General features: G+C 36.1%; 1 protein-coding gene across 1 annotated transcript in view; it reads left to right on the plus strand.

Annotated features, from left to right (window-relative positions):
• The window catches only part of LOC149569991 (Translation elongation factor EF1B/ribosomal protein S6 family protein), a 63,398-nt gene that overhangs the window by 3,479 nt on the left and 39,923 nt on the right, over positions 1-19,996 (plus strand). The window lies entirely within an intron of this gene.

Genomic DNA, 19,996 nt, shown 5'->3' on the forward strand with positions numbered 1-19,996 from the left:
CATATGTGATATCAAAATCATATGCCTGTAACTTACTCACCCACTTCTGCTGACGATCATTCAGGTCCCGCTGTCCGAAAAAGTGCCCCAAACTATTATGATCAGTTTTAATACAAAATTTGCTGCCCACAAGATACTGTCTGAATTTGGCCAAGGCATGCATGATGGCCAACATCTCCTTATCATATATACTGAATGATCTCTTAGCCCCTCTGAGTTTCCTACTCTCATAAGCTATAGGATGCTTGTCCTGCATGAGTAAAACACCAACTCCCTCTCCAGAAGCATCACATTGAAGCTCAAATGGCTTCGTGAAATCAGGCAATGCTAATACTGGGCATGTAGTCATTATTTCCTTGAACCGCATAAAACACTCCTATGCCTCTCGAGTCCACACAAATGCCCCTTTCTTCAGCAAATCTGTCATGGGCGCTGCATGTCGTGAGTAGCCACTAACAAACCTACGATAGAATCCACATAGACCAAGGAACCCTCTTAACTGTGTAAGGTTCTCTGGTGGTGGCCAATCAACAATAGCATGGATCTTTTCAGGATCCATTCGCACTCCTTCTGCACTAATGATGTGTCCAAGATGCAACAATTCTGTCATCCCCAAATCACATTTGGACTCGTTGGCATACAAGGACTCGCTCTGTAAAATGCTCAATACTGTCTCGAAGTGCTCTAAATGTTCTTGCCATGTCCTGCTATAGATCAAAATATCATCAAAGAACACTAGCACAAATTTCCTCAACTGATTGTGGAAGACCTTGTTCATAGTGGATTGAAAAGTGGCAGGTGCATTAGTAAAACCAAAAGGCATGACTACAAACTCGAAATGCCCATAATGACATTTGAAAGCAGTTTTTTCAATATCCTGCTCTCGAACTCTGATATGGTGATAGCTTGATCTCAAATTAATTTTTGTGAAATAACAAGCCGCATGCAATTCGTCTATCAGCTCATCGATGCGTGGGATGGGATATTTGTTCTTTATAGTTCTCTTATTCAACACCCTATAATCAATACACATTCGTAGAGTTCCACCCTTCTTTTTTACCAAAACAACAGAAGATGCAAAAGGTGACGTACTTGGTCTGATGTGTCCCATCGCTAGCAACTCCTTGATGGTCCTCTTGGTCTCATCTTTGAGTCGTTTTGGGTACTGGTATGGTGTGATCATGACAGGCTTAGCACCTTCCTCTAGCTCAATACCTCTGTCTGGTGGCTTGCCTGGTGGAATCTCACTAAATACCTTCCCATACTTGATTCTCAATTTCTAAATATCTGGATGATATTCAGTCTTATGTTTTGCTCCCCCTGGGTAGGCATCAAGGCGCATATTGCCACCCACTCTATATTATTATGCTTGGCTAATCTCTCCAACCGCCTAAATGAGATAGTCCTGACATCACCATTACGGATAGCTTTCAGCACATGAGTCCTGCCATCCACCACGAATCGTATCTCCATATCCTCCAATCTCAGGGTAACCTCCTTCAAAGAATGTAGCCATTGCATCCCAAGTACTGTGTCCATGTCACCCATGTTGACCACATGATAGTCCGCCTTAAACTCATAGTTGTTTAGGCGCAAAGGTAGATCTCACACCATCCTATCACAACGAAGAGTATATCCATCGGCTACCTTAACTCTTAGTGCCTCGAACTCCTCAGTAATGAGTCCACGCCTCTCCACAAATCGTGCATCAACGAAATTATGCGTTGCACTTGTATCTAATAGAGTAATAACCTTCTGTCTTGCCAAGACTCCCCGAAATCTGAAAGATCCCTCTCTTTGAATACTAGACAGACGTGCCTCCTGTAAATGTATCTCTGGAGCCTCTTTTTTCGCAGCACTATCTACCTCTTGTTCACCCTCTGCCTCATCAGGATCCTCATCATGGTGCTCTGAGCTGTCTGAATCTGAACCCTCGTAATAAGCCTACATCGCTCGGTTAGCCTTCCCCTTAGGCCTCATAGGACAATCATGACCAAACTCATAGGGACCTTTGCAAAAGAAGCATAGCTTTTTCCTACGCAGGTCATTAAGTGTTTCCTTATCCCAAGGTGTAGCTAGCTTTCCTTTTGAGTCACTAACTTTCTCTTTACCCTTGCTGAATTCCCCTTTGTTATCTCTAAATGATGAAGAACCCTTTGAACTAAACCGGTTTGCTGGAGCTGCAAGTTCCATACTGTGGGCTTTCTTCATGGCTTCCTGTAATGTAGGAGGATCAAAGGCCTTTACCCACCCCTTGAGTGGTTCAGTTAATCCCTCTGTGAATAAAATGACTAGCCTCCTTTTTGAAATGTTAGGCACCATCACTGCAAGCTTCTGGAAGTCGTTGATAAATTGTTCTAAGCCTCCTGACTGTCTCAACTGGGCTAACTCTCGGAAATAAACTTCAGGATTTTTTTATCAAACCTTTCTATCAATCTATCCACAAACTCCTGATAAGTGGTTACCTGATTGTGTTGCAATGTGATCATGCCATGTGTCCACCAATCATGTGTTGCCCCATCTAAGTGTAAAGTGGCATACTTGAGTGCTTCAAATTCTGTCATAGTCTTCAAAGATAGGAAAGTATCCACCTTACGAATCCAAGCACGAGCAGTCATTTTTCCACTGCAATCAAATGTGGGTAATACCAACTTCTTGGTGACTTTGTTGCAACTCACTGTGTTTATCTACTTGCTTTTGCTTGGCAGCTCTATAGTTCAGGTACCTGTCAAATGTCCATCCATCCTATACATATTCTGGTAATGAATCCCACTCATTCCTCGCTTGTCAGAGTTCATCTACAATATCTGTTACCATAGCATCAGGTGTGCGTGCTGGAGTTTCTTCTTTGAATGTAGGACTTTGAATGTAGGACGTGTGGGTCTGTCAGTTGTTTCAGACCGTGTCCTATGTTGTGATCCTGCTATGCTCCTGTCATCCTGGTCATTATTATGTTATTTCTTCTATTTTCCCCAATCAAATGTTGCATCATAACCATCATTGCCTGTGTACTTGCCTCTATTGACTGTAGAAGCCTCTCTTGTTGCTGTAAAGTCTCATCATCTCGCACACTTCTGGATGGGCTTTGAGAATGTCTCTAAGCCATATTCTCAGTTATGTTGGTTCTTTTGTAAACTAAATTAAATGGTGGCTGGGTAACCCTATCAGGCTGGCATGAAACCACTCTAATACCACTGTAATGACTCTTTCCAATAGGCCACTAAAAAAAATCCTAAATTTAATACATTGCTGAAAGTATATTGCTGAATTAAGAAATTTTTCTGCTTAAATAACTGATGTAAAATAGTGCCAATGTATTCATTCAATGATCACCAAAATGTTTTTACATATGATATGCAATTTTCAGCACTGAAACATTATGACATGGCACATTACAAACAAACCCTAACTGGCTGTATACAATTGAGAACTTGTTACAACTACAAACTGAAATGAAGAACTTGGATTGATCAAATGGTGGAGACTAAATGCTGAAGATGATATGATGAAAGTGCAACTCCAACTGAAAATCCAAACCAGCAATTAAGCACAAGTGAAAGGACTGAAATATCCTTCCCACCACTGCAATTATTCAGGTGATCTTTCACACCTTCAAAATTGCGTACCAATTGAGAGTTTTCGTTCTCAATGGCCAATTGTGACTACCTGCAGAAACCCTAGGCTCCACAACGCACATCAGCAAATATCAATATAAATCTCGATGATAGGCAATGAGCCCTCAATGCCTATTTATTCTTTTTTCCTCGATAGGTCGGCCTCCTTTTTAATTTTTTCTCTGCTTCTTCCAGCAACCTCTACAAGATTTTTTATTTAATATATAAAGTTACCTTGTAATATATATATTTTTTAATTGATAACTTTATAATTAACTCTTCCAAAAAAATGGGACATTACAGTGATGAAACTTGCTTTGACAACACTTTTGGTAACATGTTTCAACATCCACCTATGTGAAAAAAAAATGTATAAAAGTAAGACAGAAGCTTTTCAACCCCAAGAAATTGAGAAGTTGTATAATGCCATTCCTGAATAATGTAGATCTTCGCTCAATCCACATACAGTGTATCAAGAGTAATACCCAAAATATAATATATCGTTCATAGAAAAAGAACATTTCTCCATGTTTGCATGCAATTTTCATCGACTTGAAATGATGATCATTTGTTGATTATGTTGCAAATGTCTTTCCAATATTTGTTGAAAATAAGGATGTTATCAAGATATATAACAACAAATAAAATTGCCAACGGAAAAAAATACCATTCGTCATCTGTACAAATATTGCATGAAAATTGGTGAAGCCAAAAAGCATAACCAACCATTTAAACAAACGTTCATTAACTCTAACAATTGCCTTCCAGAAATTTAAGATTTGAGTGGGAATCTAATAGCACCCTAATATGATACCCATCTCATTGAAAAACCTAACATTGTGGAGCTGGTCCCATTTGACCTGAATCTTGGGTAGACAATAGTAGGTATTGAAAGTGATCTTGGATAGCTCAGTCATCAATCCACAATCCCTCTGTGTCTTTAACAAGCACAATCGGGATATGACAAGTGGAAGAGCTTGGCTTGATCTGTTCATTTTGCAAAAAATTATACATATCTCATTTGATCTCTTCATTTTCTAGGAATGAATGGAGGTATAGTGAGGCATTGGGATGAGGATACCTTATAATAATGCCATTAGTATGCTTAACTGTTAACTGCTTAGGCTCTTCAATAAGGATACGAAAGAATACCATTGTATTTCTGTAGTACTCTGTTCAACTATTGCTTTTCTGCTAAAGTAGGCTCAGCATTACTCATATTGCAGGGATGTCTTTTTGCATTTAGATCTAACCATCAAGTGCCCAAATTTATACTAAAGCTTTTTTTGCACTTCTTGACATTGATAAGTGAAAGCCTAGGGATGTGTTGGCATTTATTGTCTATCCTCACCAATATCTATGAAAAAATTCCTGACAATTGGCTTAGATTGCATGGTTTCAGAAAATAGATAATTGCCCCAGTAACAAATCAAATACCTCTAACAATGCTTTGCCACAAGATACTGGATCTTGAAAGGGTGTCTTTTGTACACTCAATGAGTAACATTCTTCTCAAGAACTGAGCTGTAAAATCCTGAAGTGTATGGTTCTGGGTAAGGCATTGATTATAGGATTAATCTTTGAACTGCTTCAGGAGATTTTATGCTCTTCAGACTACCATTGCCAACAATGAAATGTGCAGGTTGTCCTTTGAATCAAATTTCATGATATGACAATATATTTCTTTCTTCTCAATACAAATTGGCAGCTGTTACTGTGGTGCTTGGCTCATGTTCACTAGAATTTTGTATCGTACACCGCATACCAGTCTTGGCTGACTTCTTATGCTCTTCAAGAGTTGTGAAATGATGCAAACATTTTTTCCCTAGTTGAGCCACCAATTGTTTGGACCTAGGCTTGGATTTCTTATTGCAGGAGTTGGACTTTCATTCTTGGGCTTGCTTTGGACAGAAGAATATGCTCTTCAAGAGTCAATTGTTAGATCCTTAGAAGTTTTGACAGTCTAAAAAATATTGGTTTACCATTACCTCTCAATATGATCTTGTTGTGTAATCAAAAAAAGGTTATGAATGCTGGTTAGACCAGATAACTAAGTGATTATTCTCATTCAGTAGATCAAGAACAATAAAGTATAACTTAAAACAAACATACAGTAATGAACCTTAAATGAAAAATGACATACAAAAGTTGTACAAGGTCTCTATAAGGGTGCAGATGAATTTAAGATGATTCCAATGACTTAGGTCAAGCATGTCTAAATCAGGTTCCTTCAAAGAGAAAAAATCAAGATTAGTATTAGTTTTTGACAAAAATAATACCACCAATGCTAGCATGATGGTTGTAAGTTGTAAGTGTCATCTTGGTTGCTAAACTATAATGCCAGCTTTGCACAAAGGTGACAGTTTCAACCTATCTTATGCGGGACAAATAAAAAAATGTGGTAATAGTTTCCAAATGATACCCTCTTTCAATCCTCAACCATTGGGGATCTTATTTCAAGCCTAAACTTGTAGCACACAGCCTCAAGGATCACTGAGAAGTATTTTATTCTTATTTTTACTGATTTTTTTAAATTTCATGGCGCATAGAGAGTTGATTGCAATAGAGAATTATGTATGTAAGCAAATTTTTTGAGAATTACATGTGTTTAGGTAAGTGTTGTAATCAATTTGATTGTTGCAAAATCCTCAACTAGGCTTGTAATTTGCATAGTGGAAAGTGAAGGTAAGGTGCCTTATTCTTCTCGTGTTTCTTCCCATGTTGGAATCTACAAGGAAAATATCCAATGTTATATCCTCTTTTTGCAATGTTTTCAGTCCTTGTGTTCTTTCAGTTCTTGCATACAAGTATCTACATCTATTTCAGCATTTACAAAGATTCAATTAAGCACATATTTGAGGTTTACAAGAAAGAGTTTGGGTTGGTGATTTAGTTAGTAATCATGACATATAGAATATCTAATACCAGTTATAGATCATATTGGTATCAAAGCAACTATGTTCCTAAATTTTTGGCTTTTATATAGTAAAATCAATTTTACCTATTGATGCTCATAACTAGAGCTGATACAAGAAGAGAAGATGATTGCATTCCCTTTCAACCAGATATATCCATCAGGAAAAGGAATAAATAACTGATAAACATGGTCAATGAAAAAATTGGCGCTTCACAACAAAGAAGCATGATTTATCAGGTTGGAAGAATGTGGGGCGATGTAATGTCCCCTTTTTCTGGGACATTAAAAAAAAAAAACTGATAGGCCAATCCAATATATATGACCTTTGAGGACTTAATACAGAATTATTAAGTCAATTTTAATTAAAGGAGAGTGAATAAGAGATGAGTTGGCATAAGGATATGGACAAGAATACAAAAGCTGAAGGGTAGCAGGTTGGGTCTTTAAAAGGAGGAGGAGAAGCTCATTTCTTTATGCTTGAATTATTGCTTTGTTTTTGGAGAACTTGAGTTTCTCTTGGAGAAACATTGGGAGAGCTTGCATCTTCCATTTCAGACCTGAGGACGCAAACCTTCAGGCCATTATTGGTGGATTGAACATGGCCCCGATTCATCACTGCAGTGGATTCTAGACAGAGTTTACGCTGGGTTTTACAAGTTCTTCTAATGTGTTTCCAATCTGACTAGTATTGCTGTGTTTATGATTGGGTTTTGATATCTAGTTATTGTATTGCTGATGTATAATGCAATAACATTGGAGGTATTTTAATGAGCATTTATCGATTTATTTGCTGGTTTGGTTTGCATGAGTTATCTATTGGTGCTGAAATCTATTTGTGAGAAAAATTAGTTGAATATCCATTCAAGATATTACAGTGGTATTAGAGCCATGCATCCTGCCATCGTGTGAGGTTATTGATTTTATCAAATTTGGAGAAACGAGAAATATTTTGTTTTGAAAACAACAAGATTTTGAGGTTTCTTGAGGCAGAAGAGCTTTATATTTGTGGGTGGAATAACTATAGCAATAATATTTAATTTGCCAAGTTTTAATCAATGCAAGGTGAATACTACGCCTTGGAGTATTTTGTTTTGTTGTTGAATTTTTGGAGGAATTGTATATCTAACTCGTTGTAAATGAATATGGAGCTTTAATATAATTTTGTGAACTTTCATTTTGCCTAGCAACTAATATATGTTTTTTGCCAAGCGACTAATATATGTTGGACCTTGCGGAATAAAAGATTGGGGAATATAGCAAGGAGTATTATTCCCGAAGTGCATTGAATTTATTCACTTTGGAGAAATAAATTATCAGAACTTGTCTATTGGTAAATCTCCAATTTCCTACACGAACGTTTGAATTTAACATGAAGAAAAATTATTGGGCTTTCATCTGGAGATAAATTTTGTAGGAAGTCCACACCAAAAATTTCTAACGACTTTGGTTCTTTGTGTTGTGCACAGAGTCACAATATATTAAAAACTATCATTACATGAAAAATAAAGTTTGGTTGGGAACTATGATCAGGTGTCATCTTGAATAGCCGAGCAGTGTATGAATGATTCAGTGGTCTTTGTGTTTCATTTTCAGATATCGGCAAAGCGCCTTGGAAGAGAACTGATGTAGACGTTTAAGGACAAGTTATCTCTGACATAATACAAGTCATTTTAAAGAGAACAAAAAAAATCAGGGTTTTAGAAATGGCTCTCTTAGCCTGGCTTCCAATCTCAATGTCTTCTTGTTACGACATTCAGTTGATTTGAAGTAGTCCAAATTGCCGTAATGACAACTGTTGTGAATGTACACAAATTTTGTGTTGGTTGTAAGAAGGGTTTCGTTCCATCTTCTAGTGGTTTGGGGAGAAGAATATAATTTCTGTCAATTGATTATTTTACTTTAAATGGACCTTCAGTCTGGGACGTAAAAGCTTTGTAACTCTCGTGAAGGTATACAGAGAATTCAAACGATACTTTTGGATATATTTTATGTGTTGTGTGCTCATAATCAAGCACAAAAGTCTGAAGTTTTCGGCAATACACTTTCATTGATAGCTGCGAGGAGCTAATATTGCAAGAAACAACCGTGTTAACTGAATCACTAGAAGTTGCCATCAGAAGGAACATTTTTTCACGGGAATTTTTTTTGTTGTTGTTGCCTAATATTGGCAAAGTTGGGTGTTGTTATTGTGAATGGAATCTGAAAACTGAGAAGTATGTGTTGAAGAACAAGAAGCTCAAAGTCTTTAGGTAAAGCATGATTGATCTGTTTTCACTTGTCAGGAATGTCAAATATAGAAAGTCTTATTAGTGAGAGAAAAAATGCAGACATATGTAAAGGCAGAATTAGACAGAGAAGGCACAAACTATAGCTCATTGGGGAAAGATTGCGATCAGAACAAGGCACTTATGACAGAAACATCAATGCCAGTAGGTATCTGATGTGTCTGTGTTCTATACGTTGGGAGTTGTAATGCTGCTTGACTAGGAATTTTTCTCCACCGCGGTGCCAATATAAGCATTGAAGGAAGTTATCGAGATGCCTATCGACAATTTTGCAAACAAACAATTGTTCGTAAACTATTCACAGGCTTAAGAATTATTGTTGAAAAAACTTGCAACAACACTTCTTGCTATGACAGGAATTGCTAAAGTGTGAAGTGGATGGTATACAGGTGTTAATTATGTGTCAGAGTTTGTAGAAGTTTTGCAGCCTTAAATTTGAGAAAGATGAAAGCATTATTTATCATGAATATTTGATTAATACATAGCCATCGTGGGAAGCAAAATTTTGGAATATATGTTGGAAAATGACCTTGATGTTAAAGGTTAAGCATTCAATAGTCAGTAACACATCTTGAAACGTTATAGCTGATGTTTGGAATATAGTGTGTGGAGCCAAGAGCTTGGAATGATGCATTGGGAAAACAAGACACTTGCCGTTATTGAGGACAAAATATTGTCAGACTGCACGTCTAGATTACAACAATCACATAGACAAAATATTGATATTGCATTTATAACCTCCCATTATTATTTGTGTTGTTATACTGGAGCTCAGTGTTGCTATTATGGGAGCCATTGACACTCAAAGGAAACTGTGGTTACTTGAAAGACAGTGGTGAAGGCAGGGTTGATCGTTCATTGTTTATGTAATGGGAACCCATTCTTGATCAGACATTTAGTAATTCTTAAAGATAAATCTTGAAACGACATACAGGCTAAAATAGGTTAGGAGAGGCAGCCTATTACAATATCAGTTGTGGGAAACATTTAAAAAATTTGGGTCGGGATAAGCATGGAAAATCACAAGGTTAAGTTGCAAAAATTTGAGCATGGTGATACGTGGAGGTTGCGTGGTTGAATATTCATAAATTGCATACATACTATCTGTAACAACCACTTTTTTCGGGTCTTAATTAACAACCAACATATTCAAGAATTATAGATATTACTTTATTTTTATAGGAAGATAGTTAAATCAGTTTCGTTCATATGAAAGAGATTGACGGTTAAAATTAGTGAAACAAAATTTCTTAACTAAGAACTTAAAACACCATCAATGAATTTACTATAGAAAATAAAATCCACATACCATGGAATTTGAACCAAGAAATCATTGTAGGGATGCTTCAGCAATCACTTAGATTAGTCCACAAATACTACTATAACAATATCATATAATGACTTCCATCCAATACCGCTATATCCAAAATCAAATAATGATTACCATCACATACCACTGTATCAATTAGGGCATCACATACCACTGTATCAATTAGGGCATCGATTACCATTGGATCATTTAGGGCATCGATTACCATTGGATAATTTAGGGCATCATATACCACTGTATCACTTAGGGCTTCAATTACCATTGGATCATTTAGGGCATCAGATACCACTGTATCAATTAGGGCTTTAGATACCACTGAATCAATTAGGGCTTCATATACCACTGTATCATTTAGGGCTCCAGATACCACCGTATCATTCCTTTCCTTCCAATTGCTTTTTGTGGCAATAACATAAAATTAGAAGATATGCTTCTATTTATTATTCATATAAATGGAAGGTTGATATAACAATTCATCAAATAAATCTATCTCTCACAACTAAATGTAAAATAACTGTAACAATGACATAACTCAATTATTCTTACCTTAGTCTTGCCTATACATAATAAAAGTAAAATACCCGTTCCGACAAACAATTGAGTGTATAGCTTATCTTTATCTATGGTACGTCCGACAACTTGGGGAGAGGTGTAACATTGTAAGGGGCTTAACCTCCCAACCTCGGACCTTAACTTATTCCCCACACAATCTTTAACGAGAAAGGCCCTTCCTACCTTAAATAGACAGGGATCATCTTCTCATCCATTGAGCATCATGGTATTTAACCACACCACTCGACTTCACAACGGGAGATTACAATAACATGATCATGCATGAGCTATTAAATGATATTATTCTAGATTTAATGTATTGTATCTGACTTTTATTTTCTAAGTCATTGCATACTCCATCTCACCTCTTCACCTTTTTCCATGGCTATACAGCCGGTGAATCTTAGGTGCTCGGATCTCAGAGCAGTCAGCTCTGTCTGTTGATTCTCAACTAAATTATGAGATGTATATATTTTCTAGCTTATCACAATCTGTGATTTGAAAAAGATATTCTTAAAGATTGCATAATTTATTGTTTAATTCTATCTCCATTGGCATAATGATTTATGGATTCATTTTATGGTTACTTGGCTTTCATTTGCCATGAATATATTTGCTTAAAAGAGAATCAATTCTATAATATCAAACAAGATATCATCATGATAAATACTATAGTTTATTGCTATTGCACCATTTGTTCAAGAAAACAAATTAGAAACATTGGATTCAAGTGTTCCACATAACCTGGATAATTTATAGATGATGTCTTGGTGAACGCTCAACTACTTGTCGCACCTATATTTGCCAAGTAAATAACACAGCTCCAACATAAAAGTACTTCATGATTTCCGATAGAATATCTGAATGGGCATGAAATCGTGGGAAGAGTTTATTGAAAGGTATAGACTAGTATTGGTAGGGATATCAATATTAAGAAGAAGGAATTCGAGTGTTGTGGTAGAAGGCGGAAGTGATCATAGAAAAATTGTAGCATGAACAAGGTAGTATGTGCCTATCTAGCTGCTATGTTTCAGCCTCCCATAAACGTTCTTCAGGCGCCATTAACCACAATCCTGCTGTAAATTGCCTCACATTCGGCGCTCTGTCTACAGACTCAGAAAAACTCACTCTTCACTTTCCTCTTTCTCTTTCACACCTTGAAGCCTTCCAAGCTTTCCAAGCTTCACCTTCCACAACTTTCACCTTTCCAAGCTTTCACCTTCTTCTCGAGCTTCCACTTCTCGAGCTTCTACTCCTCGAGCTTCTACTTCTCAAGCTTCTCCTTGAGCTTCTACTCCTCAAGCTTCCCCTTGAGCTTGATTTAGAAATGCTCATATGCCTTGCTTAAATAGGCACTTACCACCCCATGCATGACTTATCCACAACCTTCTAGAATTCTTGACAACCTTCTACAACTTCCAAAACTTTTCACAATATTCATAACTTTCTAGAATTCTTCCCACACACCTCGATAAATGGAATGACAACCATTTATTTTTTATTTTTTCTATTATGCCACCTATGCACCTCGAAAATAAAAATCCTCTTTTCCTTTCTTTTCTCCTTTTTCCCCTTTTTTATTTTTTAAAATTATTTCTCCTCTAATTTTCGTCACTTTCTCTCTCCTCCACAATTTTTTTTTTCTTTTTCCCCCAATAATTTTCCCATGCAAGATGCTCCTGCATCAACTTTCACCTTTCCAAGCTTCACCTTCCACAACTTCTACTTCCCGAGCTTCTCCTTCTCGAGCTTCTACTTCTGAAGCTTCCACTTCTCAAGCTTCTCTTTGAGTTTTCACCTTCTTCTTGAGCTTGATTAGAAATGCTCATATGCCTTGCTTAAATAGGCACTTATCACCCAATACATGACTTATCCACAACCTTCTAGAATTCCTCCACAACCTTCTACAATTTCAATAACCTTCTACAATGTCCACAACTTTCTACAATATTCATAACTTTCTAGAATTCTTCCCACACACCTTGATAAATGAAATGACAACCATTTATTTTTTTATTTTTTCTATTACGCCACTTATGCACCTCAAAAATATAAATCTCCTTTTCCTTTCTTTTCTCCTTTTTCCCTTTTTATTATTTCTCCTCTAATTTTCGTCACTTTCTCTCTCCTCTAGTTTTTTTTTGTTTTTTTTTTCAATTTTTTTTTTTTTCCAATAATTTTCTCATGCAAGATGCTCCTGCATTAGACTCCCCCGGTAGATAGAAAAGTGTGTCCAATACTTTGACACCAAAAAAGAAAGGTCTACCACCATCTTCATCTTCACCAAAGGTTTCCACCTCAACGGGGACAAGAAAACCACCATGCAAATCTTCCACATCTGCATTACTCTATCAAATACTAGAATCTTAACCATCCAATCAACATGCTCATTCCCAAGAACAAACTGAACATAATGCTTCATTACCAAACTCCCATTCCCATCAGCAACTAGTGAATTCACACCCATAGCAACAAACCCCACATCAACAACCACACGTAGATCTCCATCAACACATGTCAAACTCTCAACACCAACAACCTCATTGCTCACAACAAGATGCTCTACAATACATAACTCACCTCCAACAACCGGATCATCCATGACCAAGTGCTCTGCAACATTCAAGTCACCACCAACATCAACTAGATCATCCATGACCAAATGCTCTATAGTCTCCATGTCAGACTCAACCAACTGATCATGAAAACCAATCTCCACCGCTATGTTTCAGCCTCCCATAAACGTTCTTCAGGCGCCATTAACCCAAGTATATATGAATCACATAATCTGAAATCAAGATAATAAATAAAACTTGATTGCTATGGCGGCAGTGATCTTTCCAATTGAAGTTGCAGGTTATCGACTTAAGCAAGAGAGTCGGAAATAAAAGGGAGAGAGTCCGAATTGCCATAAGGCAGTTAGGTGCCATGAAAATAAACATTGGGTATGAGAGTTCTTTCCTCCTCGTCTCCACCCATCTCAAGATATCAAAAGGTCTAAGGAGACTCTTTGGCTTCTGAAACATAAATAATATATTGGCAATTAAAAACACCAAGTGTTTAATCAGTTATAAACAAAGGAAGAACAAAGATGGAAAAAAGAGTTGGAAGATTATAATTTGAATATTATAATTCGAATGTTATTAAATTTGAATATTATATATAATTTTATATTATATATGTATGGGGTGATATCACTTTATTAAATTATTATAATATAATGACACCATTTCATTTTTATATCTATATGTACGTATATAGATATATCTATTATAATAATATGGTGAAAGATCATTAAAAATCCTTTGAGGTACGTTTTATATTTTAACTCAGTTATTTATGTTTCTCAAATTATTTATTTGAATAGCTCATGCAAGTCCCATAGATGTATCCTGTTTCAAATTGCTAAGTCCTCAACCCATCTGCCCAGTGATGGTGATGCTCTTGTACCTAATTCTTTTTTGACAATGCTTCCACCCCTTCGACGTGTTTCCTGCAAGGAAATTCTCTGCAATTAAATCATATTATCGTAACAAGTTATAAATAATCATAACAGCTAGCTGTGTTTTCAATTCCATGAATTCGTGATAAATAATCAACTGACATGTTTATCTTCACATGAAATTATAACGACTAACCATCTTATCATTTCACAGGATTATAACCAATTTAATTGTCAACTGACTTTATGTGAGCCTCAACAACTATATTTTAAACTAGGTCAAAAATTGGGATGTAATACTATCGTTGAATTCCTATGAGCTGAATTAGTTTGGGCCCTACTTATATTATCTGGGACTCAATAGGCAGTCCAATGTGTGGGGAAAAGGTTAAAATTGAAGCAAGAAGTGTCTAATAGAAGAGTTATTAAAATGAGCACGTGAAATCTTGGAACAAGATTGAGTGCAATTTATCGCAGTTAGAATTTACAGTGAACAGGGGGTAATTATTGGTGCAATCATTTATGGAAGAAACAAGAAACAAAACAATGTCTTTTCAGATGAATTTAATAATACTTTCAATGGCCTTCAACAAAGAAACTCACAGAAAGAAAAAAAATTGGGTTGGCTATACGTCCTTGGGTTGCAACTAGAACACATGGAATCCTCAAATGATGTTCTCTCCAAATTGGAAGGGATAGAAACATATTTGACCAATGTAGAGCAGGTAGATTGTAGGCTCACGAATTGGGCATTACAACCTTCAATGGTTACTTTGGTCCAACCCAATGGTAGGCTCACGAATTGGGCATTACAACCTTCAATGGTTACCTTGATCCAACCCAAGTTTATGAAACATCCACATAAAGATGTGAGGCTTGCAGTTGCTTCTTGTTTCAATGAGATTTTGTGAATAACATCTCCTACAACAGCCTACAATGATGTGGTGTTGAAGAAATTTTTCCATCTGATAGTGAAGAACTTGGAGGGATTACATGATGACAAAGACCCCGCTTTTGACAAGAGGGTTCCTATTTTGGATATTATGGCAGAGATGAGATTATTTTATATTATGATTGACCTTGAATGCAATGATTTAATTCTTCAGTTGTTAGAATGCTTTTTGTTCAAAATTAGGAGCTACTATTCAGGAAGTGTAAAGACTTGCATTCACACTATTATATCTTCAATTCTTGATGTAGATGTTGAAATTTGCAAGAGGTTGCAGTCAACCTTGTTAGCTTTTTGGAGGAGGGACATAGATATTGCAAAGGCCTGTTTAAGTTGATGATCTCATCTGCAGCCTTCGAGCTCGTGGAGGAAGTAATTAAGCATAGAATTAATAGATTCAAGATCGCATGACAGATAGTGAGTTGATCTCCATGGGTTTACAAGTTAAAGGAACCCCTATGAGACAGGAACAAATTTGCTTGACATGTGAGGAGACTAGTACACCCGATCATGTTTGTGGGAATCGTAATAATGAAGATGAGGCTAAAGAAATTCAGACTAGCACTAGGAAAAATGTAGATAAGATGATTTCAGCTGTGGATAAGGAGCATACAAGTTTCTACATTGCTGATTTGGAGGTTAGCCTTGACAAACATGTTGATAAGGTTGGTTGTACTCAAAGTAATAGCATGTTGGAGTATTTGTATGATGAGCTTTTGCGTGAAAATGATAACATAGAAACACTTTTTCTTTTGCATGCAAATCAAAGGAACAAGGAAATTGAGGCCAATGATTATATTTTTGAGAGGTGTGATGAACCATGTGTTTCTTATATGCATGATATTAACGTTGAGGAACAATTCAAGATGACACTACAAGACGATGAGCTGTATCAACATGACAATAATGAGATGCATGCCTTAAAAAACAGCTGAAGGTTAGTGAAGACATGGTTGTGGCATCTTTTGTACGTTATGACAATACTCACAGTATGGTTGAGGATCTCCATAGGAAGGCTCAAAAGGGAGTGGAAGGAGATTTACTTGTTGCTGATTTGTAGGTAGTCAAAACAGCCCTTGATTCTTTGAAATCATATTATTTATATTTTCTTTCCGACAAGGATTATATTCTTAAGGTTGCTAGAATATATGTTGATCAGTTGAGTAAAGGAAAGAATGAGATTATGGAGCTCAACGGGGAGCTTAAGTATGCTCATGAGGCATTGGATGATACACAGATTGCTCGTCATGAAGCAGAAAATCAGGTTAAGGTCACAAATCATACTAGGGAGCATGAGAGTAAGGAGAGGCAAGAGTTTTTCCAAGAAGTAATTAATGAACTTGATAGTATTCAACAGACTTATGACTTGGATAGCTGTCCCAAAAGACCAAGTACCAAAATTTCAATTCACATTCAGCTTGTACGAATATTTCTGGGACATTAAAAAAACATTGATAGGCCAATCCAATATATGACCTTTGAGGACTTAATACAGAATTATTAAGTCAATTTTAATTAAAGGAGAGTGAATAAGAGATGAGTTGGCATGAAGGATATGGACAAGAATACAAAAGTTGAAGAGTCATAGGTTGGGTCTTTAAAAGGAGAAGGAGAAGCTCATTTCTTTATGCTTGAATTATTGATTTGTTTTTGGAGAACTCAAGTTTCTCTTGGAGAAACATTGGGAGAGTTTACATCTTCCATTTCAAACTTGAGGATGCAAACCTCCAAGTCATTATTGGTGGATTGGACGTAGTGTCGATTCATCATTGCAGTGGATCCTAGTTAGAGTTTACGCTGGGTTTTACAGGTTCTTCTAATATGTTTCCAATCTAACTAGTATTGCTGTGTTTATGATTGGGTTTCGATATCTAGCTACTGAATTGCTGATGTATAATGCAATAACATTGGAGGTGTTTTAATGAGCAATTATCGATTTATTTGCTGGTTTATATTATTGGTTTGGTTTGCATGAGTTATCTATTGGTGCTGAAATCTGTTTGTGAGAAAAAATAGTTGAATATCTATTCGGGATATTACAAGCAATAAGTTATTGATTCCTTAGAAAGATTGATGTATAGGAGAAGATTATGGAGCCTTTCATGGAAAAGGTTAATAGTATCCATGAGGGTCCAAAAGCAAATGACGATATAAAAAAATACTAGCACCAAGTCTATGATAAGAATCAATTCTGCATTGATCAAAGATCTCCACCTCCACCTCCACCTCCAATTTCGTCAAAGGGGAACCTAAGATTGAAAATATAACATATGAAGGTAGTAATACTAACATTTACTTGATCACATTTGAAAAATATTTCCAATTACATAATATTAGTGAAAAGCAACACATCTCATTTGTTTGATTAATTATCATGCACTCACCTTGGAATTTATTCCTCTGGCTTTGAAGAAATTTTCCCAATTACAAAATGGAAGAAATTTAAGAAGTTGAGAAAGAAATAGTTTTATCCTACTTTTTACAAAGAGGAAATATTTATTAATTGCCAATGTTTCATGCATTGACAAGGCCAAATTGTGTAGGAACATGCAAATGAATTTTGCATGAAGACTATCCAAAGGTGCAATGATGCTCAAGGTTATGCCACCTCCCTGAAATACATTGGAGGACTTAAGAATCATCTTAGGATGCCAACGTTGTTGCCTTGTCTAAAGACAAAGATAATGCCTAAATACCATTAGTTTGACATGGACAAGAAGAATCTATCATCCACCTTGAACACTTAAAAACATGAAGGTGATTCCAAACTAAAGGAAAAAGCCAAATAGATAAGTTAACAAGATGCTTCCATTGTTGCTTTTCCAAGAAAATTCTACACATTGTGGATATTGTGATGGTGATGATCATTCATGTTAGAAATTGCATACATCCTTGAACAAGAAGAAAATAACAATGACTTCCTTTGAAAGCAAAGTGGTTGGACATAACTACAATGCCAGTGAGAGGATTGCTTATACTTCCTTTTGTAGAGAGGCATGCTTTTGTAGCAATGCAGTTCAAAATATATAAATATGCCAAATTTTTACACTTAAGAGATTCAAACTAAAAAGGCAAAAATTGATCTTTTCTCACATAGAAACTGTTCTCCTATGAATATTGTTTTTGAGTCAAGAAGTTAGGAAATAATAGAATAATAGGGCCAATAGGGTTCACATCCGGACGGAGATAAGTCCGCTAGCAATAATAGAATGAAGCACCCTACTCTATAATGGTGGATTTCCCGGCTAGGGGATAAATGGGATTATGCAGAGGCAATTAGTAGATAGACTAGGTTTCAACATAGATGAGTACCCTAATTTGTGTTATTTGAGTTTGAAAGGGGTAGAAGTCAAAAAACAATACAGCGTCAATTTTCGGGATAAATCAGGATTTTGTTGATCAAGTTATCATTAATGTTATTCTTTTTGTTTGGCAACTAAAACATGCATGTTAGAGATGCCATCTTCAAGGGGAAATCCAACAAATACTATTTGACCAAAGGAAGAGAAAGCCATGTCATCAACACATATGAATGTAAATACATCTCTTTGATAAAAGGTGAACCTAGCCAAGAGATTGATTAATGCAAATGGAAAGTTTGCTTTGCTTGTTTGGGGAGCTAAGCAAGATAATGAGCTAGTTGAACACAAAATTTCTCCCAGCATGTCTATTGATACAGAACAAAAACTGGATGAAAGGAGTTCTTTCGGCAGTTTAGGAAAGTTTGCCAAGAGTCCCAAGTGTGCCTTTAGAAAAGAGAAGTGAAGCATGAGATCTAACTGTAAACAACTTTGTCCACTTCCCACCTTTGTTCTCAATAGATAACTACTCATGGAAGCAAATAAGATATACAAGCAATTGCAATTTTGTTAGATCAAGTAGTAAAGTACCCTGCCAGCACTTCTCAATCAGATTCTCCTATTGGTAATTTATTTTAAAAATGGTTCTTGGAAGAATAGGTATTTATTATAGAACTGTAAATAATATAGCTATAAAGATCAAGCAGCATCTATCAGGTAGTGGTGATTAGTTGGACCATTTTCAACATGCTAAGCACTTCGTAAAATTGGATTTGAGAGATGGAAATCATCGAGTGAGAATTAAGGAAAGAGAACTTGTGCAAAATAATACAAGACAACAATTTTTTGGATGAGTGATTGACGAGACAAGAATTTTTATGAATGAGTGACATGTAATTCCTCTTGGGTTGTGTAGTGATCATGTTACTTTCATGAGATTGGTGATTTAACCAATCTAAGTAATTGAGATATTGGAATCAAGAAAAGATTTGTGTGTCATTATTAGATTGCAATATATATTTATTCTTTATAAAAATATATTAACTTGAAACAACTTTGCAACTTTTGAAGAAGATAAAGTTTCTTTTTGATATGAATAAAAGTTGCTTGCACAACAATCACATGTTTATTGGGGCACATGATTAGAGATAGAGAATTGAAAAGTGATCTGGCAAAAGTCAAAGTTTAAGTGGCGTAGGCCTTTCAATGTGACCAAGATAAGGTGTTTTATAGGCATAGTTGTGTACTTCAAAATGTCATTAAAACCTTTGTCACAATAGCAACACCTTTGCATTTTGTATCAGCATGTGATAAGCCATTTACTTACAATAGAAATCAACAAAGTGCATTTGCTGAACTAAAGCAAAGATTTGCAACCACCAATCTTGGGATTAGCGATTTTGCAACTACCATCTAAGGTGGAAATGTATGCATGTTGTTATACAATGGTTATTGTTTTTAATGCACAAAGATATTTCCATTTGTTCTCACCATACTCATTTGGTGAAGAGGATTTGATGCCCGTCACGTGGACATTTGAGTGGTTTTTAGAGGCTTAGATTTGGATTCTTGATTCATCTAGTTTGAGAGAATAGTTTCTTTGTTCAC

The sequence above is a fragment of the Cupressus sempervirens genome, chromosome 3, assembly GCF_028749045.1.
Source record: "Cupressus sempervirens isolate cs-2001-9-10 chromosome 3, ASM2874904v1, whole genome shotgun sequence".
In the NCBI taxonomy this organism is placed as follows: Eukaryota; Viridiplantae; Streptophyta; class Pinopsida; order Cupressales; family Cupressaceae; genus Cupressus; species Cupressus sempervirens.